Source organism: Anser anser (genome assembly GCF_964211835.1).
Source record: "Anser anser genome assembly, chromosome: 20".
Classification (NCBI taxonomy): Eukaryota; Metazoa; Chordata; class Aves; order Anseriformes; family Anatidae; genus Anser; species Anser anser.
The window spans coordinates 9,648,110-9,659,341 of record NC_139741.1 but is presented as its reverse complement, the minus strand read 5'-3'; the positions used below and the strand labels follow the sequence as shown (position 1 = coordinate 9,659,341).

At 42.3% G+C, this 11,232-nt stretch overlaps 1 protein-coding gene across 1 annotated transcript in view; it reads right to left on the bottom strand.

Moving 5' to 3' along the window:
- The window catches only part of LOC310884554 (uncharacterized protein), a 465,563-nt gene that overhangs the window by 27,019 nt on the left and 427,312 nt on the right, over window positions 1–11,232 (bottom strand). The window contains exons 11-14 of the mRNA XM_083806495.1: window positions 10,227–10,345; window positions 7,627–7,751; window positions 5,427–5,501; window positions 3,957–4,086 (exon numbers count right to left, since the gene is read on the bottom strand). The gene's annotated coding sequence lies outside the window, so the exon portion shown is untranslated. The remainder of the gene's footprint in view (window positions 1–3,956; window positions 4,087–5,426; window positions 5,502–7,626; window positions 7,752–10,226; window positions 10,346–11,232) is intronic.

The window sequence follows — 11,232 nt, the reverse complement described above, 5'->3', positions numbered from 1 at the left end:
TATTTCTCACTGGGGACACGGTCAAAACACTTAAAAAAATCAGGCTTTCAGACTTCCTAAAAACATTGGAATGTTGAGAAATAATGAGTATTTTAGTGGTTACAGATTTCTCCACAGACCTCTGAAGGACTCAAGACCTGGCTAGACACAGAACATGGAGGTCCTTATGTGAAACAAGCCACACACAAGTAATACACAGGCGATAAACATCCTGAATTCTCGGAAGTGTTACAAAACAAGCCACATGCAAGTCACCAAACCTGCTCATTTCCCACCTGAGTGACAAAGCATTCGGCACAGCAACAACATCGTGCCCTAGAGCACAGCCAATCGCAAAAGCCCATCCATGAAAATATTAAAGACATTCGGTGCTTTTTCTAAATTCCAGTTGTGCAGTGTTATAATAACGATTACATTTCACACCCAACACAGAACTGAATCAGACCTGTTTGATTCCACTGGAAGAGCTGATGGAAGCTTTAACACTTTGAGGAGAGTTCAAGACGATTTTACGGAAGTGTGCCTTGGGGAAATTGAAATGTCAAGCATAATTTGGCGCTTGAAACATGAAGGAGAGAGGCTTTTCATTTGTTTTCATCTGCATCTTCCCCTCCTCTGAACTGTACATGCTCCATTTCCCGCTCTTTCTGTAGCTTTCATTAGGCAACGCTGAAATCTGCTGGATTTGAGGAATCTCCAAGGATAAACAAGTATCTGGCATTAACCTGCTCTGTAAAAGTCAATTTGACATGTCTCACTATTCTTCCCTTCTTGTTAGGCAAACTAGTCCAAAACAAGCTTTTCCCCTGGTATCTATCTTTTCCCATACATTCATCTGATTCTTCATGTAAGACTAGAGGATTACTGCTCACTACTCTAATTCTAAATAGCTGTGGGTTCACTTGGAAAAAAAAAATTAGGCTTTTGATCTAGGTTTCAATCTCAGCCCTGGTCTCTGGGGCCAGAGGGACTCAATCCTGCAGAAGTGCTGCTCCAGCTGGGTCTCAGCGGACGTCTGCCTCCTTCCAAAGTGCTTGAATCCACAAACAGGTCCCCCAGCAGGACAGCACAGGGCAGGCAGAAAGATCAGAAAATTCACGTTTGCCCTCCCACTAAAATAGAAGCGCTCTCATAGCTGTCAGCATGAGCAGTAACAAAACGAGTTGGCAAGCAGGCCTCTGCTAGGTGCAGATCCTGGGAATGCTGATAATGTGTTCTTGGGAGATAAATTTTTAATTCTCCCCATCATCTAAGCAATTTCTGGTGAGACAGAGCACAGATCCCCACTGTACTCTGAATTCTTCCCACAGGGATTTTCCATGAGGCAATGCCTATTTGATATATGTGGAATTTCTTGTGGCAGCTGAACAGTTTTGACTAAGATTCACTTGAAAAAAAGTCAAAAGAGATTTCAATAACATAGAAACATGTTGATTTCTGATACCATAGTGACTTCTCATTGCCTGGCCATTTTAACCTAAAATAAGAAATGCAGAGTCACACGAATATGAAATATTTCGACATTGTAAAGGGTTTCAATCCATTTGAACCATGGTTTTAGTTTAGAAGGTTTTGGACTGTTATTTTTCAGGAAATTGTTTAAAATATTCCAACATCTTATCATGAGGAAAAAAGGGGCTTTTCAGAATTGTATACAAACCAAAAAAATAAAAAAATAAAAAATACAATTACTAAAAACTTCGAAAGTAACCTTAAGTGACCAATACCATATCCATCTTTGACAAGGAGCTGGAAAGTACAGCACAGTTAGTGTGAAACTCTGGCTGAGTTTTGCCTAGAAACAGAGGCAGTAAAATCAGCAAAATTTTCCTTTCTGCTCAACAGGGTAATTTTAAGCAGTGTCACACAAATGTCCCCTTGAAAAGTCCCTTGAGAGGCCCTTCTCGTCTGTGGATGCTTTCTCAATCAAATGCTTGGTGGCTTTGTGTGGCCCCAGCTACCAGAGTGAATTGTTTCCCTGTCGCTGGATGCGGAGGCCTTACACCGATGGCTAATTTCTGTCAGAGAAAGTGGACTGGATTTGAACCAAAATCCATTGATTTTGCACCACTGCTTCACACTAGCCCTGCCACCAGAATGAACGCATGGCAAACGAAGCTGTGCCACCATGGTCCTCTCCCGGCTGGGGACGAGACGGGGCCGTCCCACTGCCATCCTGCAGGCCACTGCCAGGCCAGGAACGCTCGGGGTGGTGTGTGTCAGGCTGAAACCCCAAACCCGGGCTTCACACCTCATCCTGCCGCAGCCTGCCTCGGGCAGCCCACTTCAGAAGCAGCTCAGAGAAACCCTGAGCATTGCTCAAGTCCTGCTGAGGCTGATGTTTCTGGAAATCAGCAACAAGCGGAGCCAGCAGCAATGACTTAGCACGGACCCCTGGCGGGTTTGAGAAATGCCTGTGAGAAGCCATCTGTGGGACAGAGAGAAATGGAAGGATTTGAGGCCCCTGCGCTGCTTCACCTGACACCAGCCGCCCTGCCATGGTTTCCTGCCTGGTGGGGAAAAGCGTTTCCCTCGGCGAGGCAGCAGGTTGTTTTACACAAGTAAAAAGTCTTTGGGGTATCGTTGGCAGGCACAGCCCTGGATGCAGCACTTCATGGCTGTCTTGTGAGAGGTAGAAAATACAACCCACTTCACTGGTTAAGGAGTGTATTCCTCCTCGTGGGTGGATAAGATATCTCTCAAGTGAATGGCTCTCGTATTTATTATGTCAGATTATACCACTTGAGTTACTGGTTCTGATTATAACAAAACTGGAAAAACAACCACTTACTAGATATTAATTTTATCTTACAGATTCTATTGTAAATGTGATACAGGCTGCTATGTATACTACAATCCTTAAAATAGCTCCATCTAAATGCAAATGTGGACCTCTGCCTAACACAGAGCTGAAAGCCTTCCCATTAACACACCAAGAGATAGGGGAATTAATTTAATGCTTAAAAATTCTCAGGGATAAGAGGAGATTCTTCTGTTCATATCTAGCATCATTTTCTCTTCATGACCAAAGCACCCACAGTACGATAATTTTTACCTTTTTTAAGCTTACCGAGGGAAAAGGCAGTGCAATCTCTCTCTGGAAATGACTCGCTCAACTCTACAGACCAAAGTGTAGGTATGTTTACACTTGGTAAGGGATGCCCAGGGAAAGATGAAAGATGAAGATGGCTACAGTGCAGGAAGGCTGTTGGGATTCAATTACTCATCTTTGCAAACTAATCAAAAGCAGAGATAGTGTTTGACAGCATTCATCTCTCACCAGCATTTTCAATACCCGCTCCTCTAAGCACATCAAACACCGAGCGTCTCACACTATCTACCGTACATGCGTACACAGAGTGTGAGATACCAATTTCTCGTTGGAGGACTTCAGTGATCACTCAGGGGCACGTGGAAGTCACTGCCTCTAAGACAGTTACTATATACACTGCACATACAGGTATACATGGCCTGGAAAGCAAAACACAGCTCTGTCTCAGAGAAAGCCCCAGCATAAGCACAACTGCCTTGGAGCCAAGGGCTTGTGGTGCTCAGCAACCTCCCTTGCATCTTCCAGGTTGAGGGTAAGGCAGGAAAGAGGGGAAGGATGTCAGTCTGGCTGTTCTGTGAAATGTAAATGTGCCATGGGGAACTATTCTCTGCAAACACGTCTCTGTTTTGATTCCCAGGTGCCAGGCAGCAGCAGGCAGAAAGCCGACACACAGGCAACTTCGCTGCCTTCTGCTCCATTCTGGGAATTAAACTCTTAAAAGTAGCTATAATCACTTATACCAAAAAGCACATAATGAAGTTGTATAAATACTGAAGAAAAGAGAACATTTGCCATGCACTAACTATGTTTGTTAATCTTGGTGTCTTTTCACCAGAATCCACAGAATCCGAAGTTGCTCTGCAATAGTATTTTCAGAAAAAAAATAGAAGAGTCATGGACTTACTTGAACATGCGTATCGTCAGGAAGAAACATCCACCTCATAACCACACCAGGAATATCTGGAACAGACATCTTTGAAGCCTTGAGATTAGAAACCACCACATCCAGACGTAGAAACGTGATCATGCAAAATCTGGACAAGCAAAAGAAATACTCAGATCATTTCCCACAGATTTTCACTCTGAAATATGTTCCTGTTCTCAGAATCATTTCAGAAACACAAGCTTATTAATGACAATTTGGTTGTGTTGATGTGAATGATAAGCTTTTGTTGTGCTGACAAAGAAGCAGTACAGTTACTTCTGGATTTGGCCTCACACATCACAGGTGGACCCAACCCCCAAAAAACCTCTAGCAGGGTACTTAGGACAAGGAGTTTCTGCTCTCTAAGGCGTGTTTTATACCACACAGCACTTCCCATTCATTTCTTGTGGTGGGGTTCTTATTTTCTGCCAGCAGCAACATATCTGGCTGTGCTGAACACAACCGGCTACTGAATCGCTCCAGCAGTTACCGCTTTTGCAGCTAGGAGCTCTGCAAGGTGCAAGAGCTAGCTCATCTCATAAATATTACATACTTTCAGAGTAAGGAAAAAATTTCTTAAGCCATTTTCTCTCTGGATCTTGTCCTGCCAGTGCTGAGTATTTTCTGTGCAAGAACTCAGTGGCTGGGTCCTTGGTGATTAATTGTTTGCAAGATGATGCCCTAAATGGCAAAAGAAATAGATAACTTTTCACAGCAAATGGATGTGCCTCAGTTCAGAGAACTCTAAGGGTACAGAGTCAATGTTGCACACAATGAATTTCATTTGGCAAAGCTAATGCTTCTGGCCTGACCTTTGATCACCAGCAACATATAATAGTAATTAAAAGACTTCTGAAATTTGGAAAAATGAAAGACTCATTGCAGCTGTAAACTGATTAAGAGACCACTACAGGCCAGAAAGGTGGTGTAAAGCTCTACATGAGTCATTGCCATAAAAATACCATTTTCCCAAGCAGCTTTTGCTATTTCATGAACTACAACACTTTCCAATGTATTCCTGTAATCTATAAAAGCTTTATGAAATATTGACATTACTGCTGTTACTGATGTTCCCATAGTAATTATCCTCCATAATAATTAAACAATATGGCACAAAATCTGGTGAGGTTTGTTCCTGATAACTGACCTTTTAGACAAGATTTACTTTGCACTCTTACAGAAACAAACCTCTCCTTCTATGCTTTCTTCAAAAATTATCTTCAAAATTGCTGTTCTTCAAAATGTTAACAGGGACATTGTGGGAAAGCAGGATTCTAGTTTCTCTGGAGATTAGTGTTCTTTTTTCTTCCAACTATTTAGTTCAAATTACATTAAATTATGAACTGAAATTGAAAATAGTACTCCATTTTATACTCACTGAAGGTCTGATTTTCTAAATGGAAACCTATCATGGAAATCCTCGCTAACCCCTACATTACAAATACTTGCTTTGCAACACACAGGCACGCAGCTTCACCCTGTTTTCCTCAGCTTTGGGCCTCACAGATTCCAGGTCTGGCTCCACTGCAGAACCAAAAAAAAATATAAAGCCTTTCAAACAATTGTTACAAAGCACTCCAGCTTTACTAACAAGAACTCTTATTTATACCCAAGATCTAAGCTTGAAGGGAATCTTGAAACATTAGAAGTGGTTGGTGAGAGCTTGAGACGTTTTCATTGAGATCAGGGAGATAAAAAGAAGATACAGGAAAACCACAGGATGAAAGCTAAAGGAGAAAAGTAATCCCAAAATAGCTCTGCTTGGAGTGTTCTTCTGGAAGGGCTATTATACTGTTCAGTATGGCAAAACATCAAAGAGGAAATATTTCAGCCAAATCACTTGCGAGCTGAATTTCTCATCTTCTTCCAGATCATCACAACTTGCTGGTTTTCTTAATGTGGCCCCTTGGTCAAATATGGAAGGGTAAAGCTCAAAAGGAGAGGGGCTTTCTTGCGTCTCCAACCTAGGAAATACGGGGACAGAGGCAGAACTGCTACTGATGCAGCTGTCCTTCCCCAGAAATACTGCTGTTCCTCCAAGAACTATTTCTATTTCCTATAGCATTTTGAACCCTGCCATTTAACTTTGCAAGGGGGCTTCTCTGTTCTTCCCATTTGCCCATACATACGGGTCCCAGTCCAGAAGTGACTCTGTGCAAGAAACTACCCCCAGTCCCATGCCAAGCCTCACTGGCACCTGCAGGACCATCATTTCATACCACGGCCCTTTGCTGGCTTCATGCCCAGAGCAGACACTGGCCAAACTGTCATAAATAGGATTTCCCTTTATTGCTAAAGATCAGTGGTTTTTCTTAATAAAAAAAGAAAATTAAGTAGATCTACCTGTGGCTTTGACCATGTGATATTATGGGTCAAACTAATAATGCAATTTCAGATTATAGCCCAGGACGTTTTCAGGACTGGACTTAAACAGCTTTTCACCAGTGCAAATCCTACCTATTTGCATTTCTGTTTCCTCCTTGTGTTCCCCACTGCCTTTCTCCCTTGCATCCCCCTGCGCTCACAGAGCAAGTCCTTGAGATTAACCACAATATGATTACATTTTAATTGAGGCCAGCTTAGTGTGGGGACATCCTTTTAACTCAGGAGGCCTCAATTCCACAGAACCATAATGAACTAATAATGAATGTGCTAAAGTCATTAAATCAAAATTCATAAAAGGGTGAATATTGCTTTCTTTTATAATAAAGCAATTAAAATCCCATATACTATAATAGATACTACTAAGGTGCACTAAGTGTTCTTTAAAGAGGTTAGTCTATAATGCCACCCCACAAGAATTTGGGGATCTTTTCAAAATAGGGCTGCTGCACTATTAATACATGATCAGAACTCTTTTCAGGTCTTCTTTGGTTCAGTATTATTTCTTTTTTTAAGAAATACTGGCATGATTTCATTAGTAGGTTTTGTAGAACTAGTTAATTATAATAAATCATGACTTGCAGTACAAGTAACCAACTTTCAAGTAGTGAAGCATCATATCATTACGTACTTCTTTTCCGTTGAGCTTCTTTCACTGTTCCTTTCATCATGACATCCCCTTCACATCTCTCACATGCTTTGTTCCTTGGGGGTTAACAGCCCCAAATTAAGGTAGCAGAGAACACATGCCATGGATACGTCTGACTTCTTATGTCAGTCCTGACTAGGGGAGAAGCCATACAGGAAAACCCATGTCCTGATTTACAACCACTTGTCTCTTCACATGGTGTTTTCACCACAGGAAATGCAAGTGAAGAACCCTGCATCATTTTCAATGTGCTCCTCGTTGTCACAGGTATAAGAAAGCCAATTTAAAACAGCCACTGTTGAAGACAGGCCTCTTGGTACCTGCATGGCAGCGATGCCTGCTGCCCAAAGTTCACCTTCCCACCTGGAAGAGCCCCTTCCCTGATGGGCTGTAATCCACCCAGGCAAGGGCGGAGATGAAACGAGCAGCACAAAGTGATTGGGATCAGACAAACCAGTCAGTAGCAGAAACAGAAATATCACCAACCCTCTACTGCTGCCTGCGGTGCCAGATCACGTTTTCTCCTGAAGGCCTTTGGCCTCTGTTCAGGAAAAAAAAAATCATTCCTGTGCACCAAATGGCTGGGATCTAAACACAAGACAGTTTATAGATACTCACAAATTCACACAAGCAACAAATGCTTTTCCTTTTGATGACATAGTCACGAAAACCCAAGACTTTGAAGAGTGCTCAGGAAGGGAGACCGACAGAAAGTGTGTCCCAGGGCAGGCGGGTACGTGTGTCTGTATGAAAGAGAAGAACAGATTGGCAAAAAAAGAATTATTAAATAGTACATGGTGGAGTAGGAGATTATCTGGAGAACATGATATAAGAACGGACAGATTAAAGGAACACTAAATATTTATTACAAAGTCCTTCATATCATATGCAATAATACATGCCATAGCTGTTACTGAATAATACAGGCAACAGCCAGTTGTTGAGATTGCTCTCTGAGTTGGATAAAATAGAATTAGAGGCTTTTATCCACTGGAGACTGTGCACTGTTATACATAATAATCAAAATCACTCAGAAAAGACAGAAACAGCTCAGTGAACATCCTAACTACACAAGACAAAACCTCACATCCAGGTTACTGCAGAGGAATGAAAACACACTGGACAGACACAGCCCCATTTCTTCCTGAACATGAGTGCTACTGGAAGGGACATGCCCAAAGGATGGAAGGAATTCAGCCCACGAGAGACTGAAACTGGGGGCTCCTGGGGAGTCCGTGGGATCTGTAACAGGCTGTGAGCCAGTTTGTTGTGTGCTGACTGTAGGGTAAGGTGCAGTGTGCCCTAGGTACAGCAGAAATTCTTCTGCTGGTTCTGTTTTTCTGTACATGGGTTGCTACACGAGCACATTAACACAGTTGAGACAGCCTGACCCTGGAGTTAGCAAGGAACAAAACATGTTATTGCAACCAACAGCTTGCCTCGTAAGCCTGCTTTTCCCCTTCCATGCACACAAGGTCCTTTCAGCAGGCAGAACGGATGCACTCCTGGATCCCCCGCATGCGTTAAAGTGAATTTACTTAAATGGAAAATCTCCCTGCTGTGGCAAATTAGCCCTTGACATTGACTCATGTCTAATATGGTATACAGAGGAAAGAAAACAGAGGATTGTCAAAACAAGTAACCTGTCACAGTGCAGTTGCCTTGCATTTTCTTTGTCAGAGCTGGGCCCCTCACACTGGTTTTGTGGCGTGGTCAGCGTTCATCTAAACCAAAGAGGTCCTTCTCAGTTATGGGGAAGGGGAGGAAAAGGCTTGGGAAGAAAACTGTTTGGGGACTGGGACTTTCTCAACAGATACAGTGACTTTGTCAGAACTACTGTGAACATAAGCCATAATATTTAAAATTAAAGTTCTGTACTGGCTCAATTCCACAGACAGAATCTGGTTTATTGGCATTTAGCACAGTAAACCCTTCCCCTCTCAGTGCACTATTCCCCTATTTCTTTTGGAGGTTTTGCACTGGTGGATCCCACTGGCACTGGCAGAAATTACCCAGAGCAATCTACCATGAACTGCAGAGAGCACGGATCCCTACGAGTATTGTATTTCTTCCTTTCTCATACATACTGAGGAGAGCATAGCCGACTCACCGCAGGAAACCCAGGTGCTGAATTCATCTAACAAGCTGCTTAAAACTCTAAACAGATGTTTCTGTGTCTTTCCTGCTTCTTGAGCAGTCTGTGTGGAAACACCAGCAGATTTACAAAAGAACAGATGCATGAACCATACATGCTTTAGTATCAAGGCCTGAGTCACTGGAAAATGGTTTATGACTATGCATATAATTTGAGCAAAGTGCTGTAGGGAAAAAAGATCAACCTTGTCCATAATGGAAATGTAGATTGACCTGGCCAGAGCCATTGAGGAAGGTAGCAAAATTCATGCTGAAACTGAAAATTATACCTGTCTTGATCTGTTCCAGCTCCTGCAATGACTCATGAAAATGTAGATTGGGTATTTAGGCTGGACCTCATCCAGGGCCTGGAGAGATGTACAAAATAACTAATTGACTTCAATGGCTATTTTATCAGGGTCCTTACTTTCCAAGACTATGGAAGGATCACAAATAGACCAGCAAACATGCTGAGAGCTATTAGAGCCCAGAAAAACTAATTCGTACTTACACTGTCTTCTTTATACTCTGAGAGCAGTGGAAATGTGCCTTAGCGCTGACAGCAGCATCGCCAGCCCCACAGCCCCCATGGTCGTGTGGTCAGACTGGGCTGAAGAGCAGATGCTGGATTTAAATAATCATTCACAGAATTACTGCATTTCCCTGGTGCTTCTTGACCCTTTTGGATTTATTACTTGAGACTTTTCACACAAAGTACTTCTTCTGCAGGAAAAAGAGTTGCACCATTGCACTAGGATAGGATACACGGACTGGTGTCCCACATGGCCAAGTGGATTGGCCTCAACATTCCTTGTTGGCTTACTTCTTCGCAAAGCTGGACTGTCTGGACTTTTATGATCATTCAAATACTTTAACAGTGGTTCTTAAGGTGACTAGGACACAACCACAGTAAGATAAATCAGCAATCAACAAGCCCGCATCTCTAAGGTGGATTTTGAAAAAGGTACATTTTAAAATTTTCCCCTCTCACAATCTGTCCACAGATCTGTGGATCTGTCATCCCAATACTGTGTAAACAAATGAATAGCAACAAGCAACAACAACAAAAGAAAAAAAAACCACACCTGTTGGATTTCAAGAAACTTGGAGATGGAGGCTGAAGTCCCAAAACCGCAAAGCTCCTGAAGGTGTGAAGCACCTGAACGTGTGGTCTTCCAGGTGGTCATGTCCCAACTTACTGCCTCTGTTGGAAAAAAAAAAAAATATAATATTGACCATAAACACCAGAGAACTCCCAAGAAGAATTTCACAAGCATCACGCACACTGATGCCCAAGAACCATTTGCTTAATACAAACAAGACAGGGTTATTTTGTTAGGCAATGTGTGGTAATAGCCAGTTATTAATCCTTTCCACCTTAAATTGGATTTTCTAGGTGTCATGGACATTGCTGACAAGGAAGTCACTGAAGCCTGGCACTAGAGATTGTAGGAGAAATCCTGATCTCACAGCAGTACAGGTAAGCTCTCTCTCCGTGTCTCATGGGGACGTGATTTCACCTCTGTATGTGAGCCGCAGATACTTCTAGCAATGGTTCATCTGAGTTACTATTTCAAAGACTTCCTTAAACTAAATACTCCTGAACATTTATGAAGTCAGGAAGAGCTTCACAGCAAGCAAAGGAGACCTCTGCTTCAATTAAGTGCTTATTTATACCTACTGCATTTCACATGTTGCATTTCCTGATGAAATGTGTTCCATTATTTCTGAAATATTAAACATCAAAAGCAGAGCTATAATGCATGAATTATACAGTGTTGCAAAAACTATCATCATGTCCAGGTTTTTTGGCATTTCAACGTATAAATGTTATACCAAGGAGCTTTTATACTAATGGATAATTGCCTGCAGTGCATACTTAACCTTTGTCCACTTCAGTTGACTTGGTAGTGTTACCTACATATATCAAACATCATTTCATCCAAATTGGCAATGAAGGAAAGGCATGTGGCCAAAGTCCTTCTCTTGTGCAAAGCTCAACTCTACAGGATTTGAATAGTGATGCAAATGAGAAGCCACGCCACAAACTAATAGGGCTAGATTCTAAGCCCACTCCACATATGCCAGGGG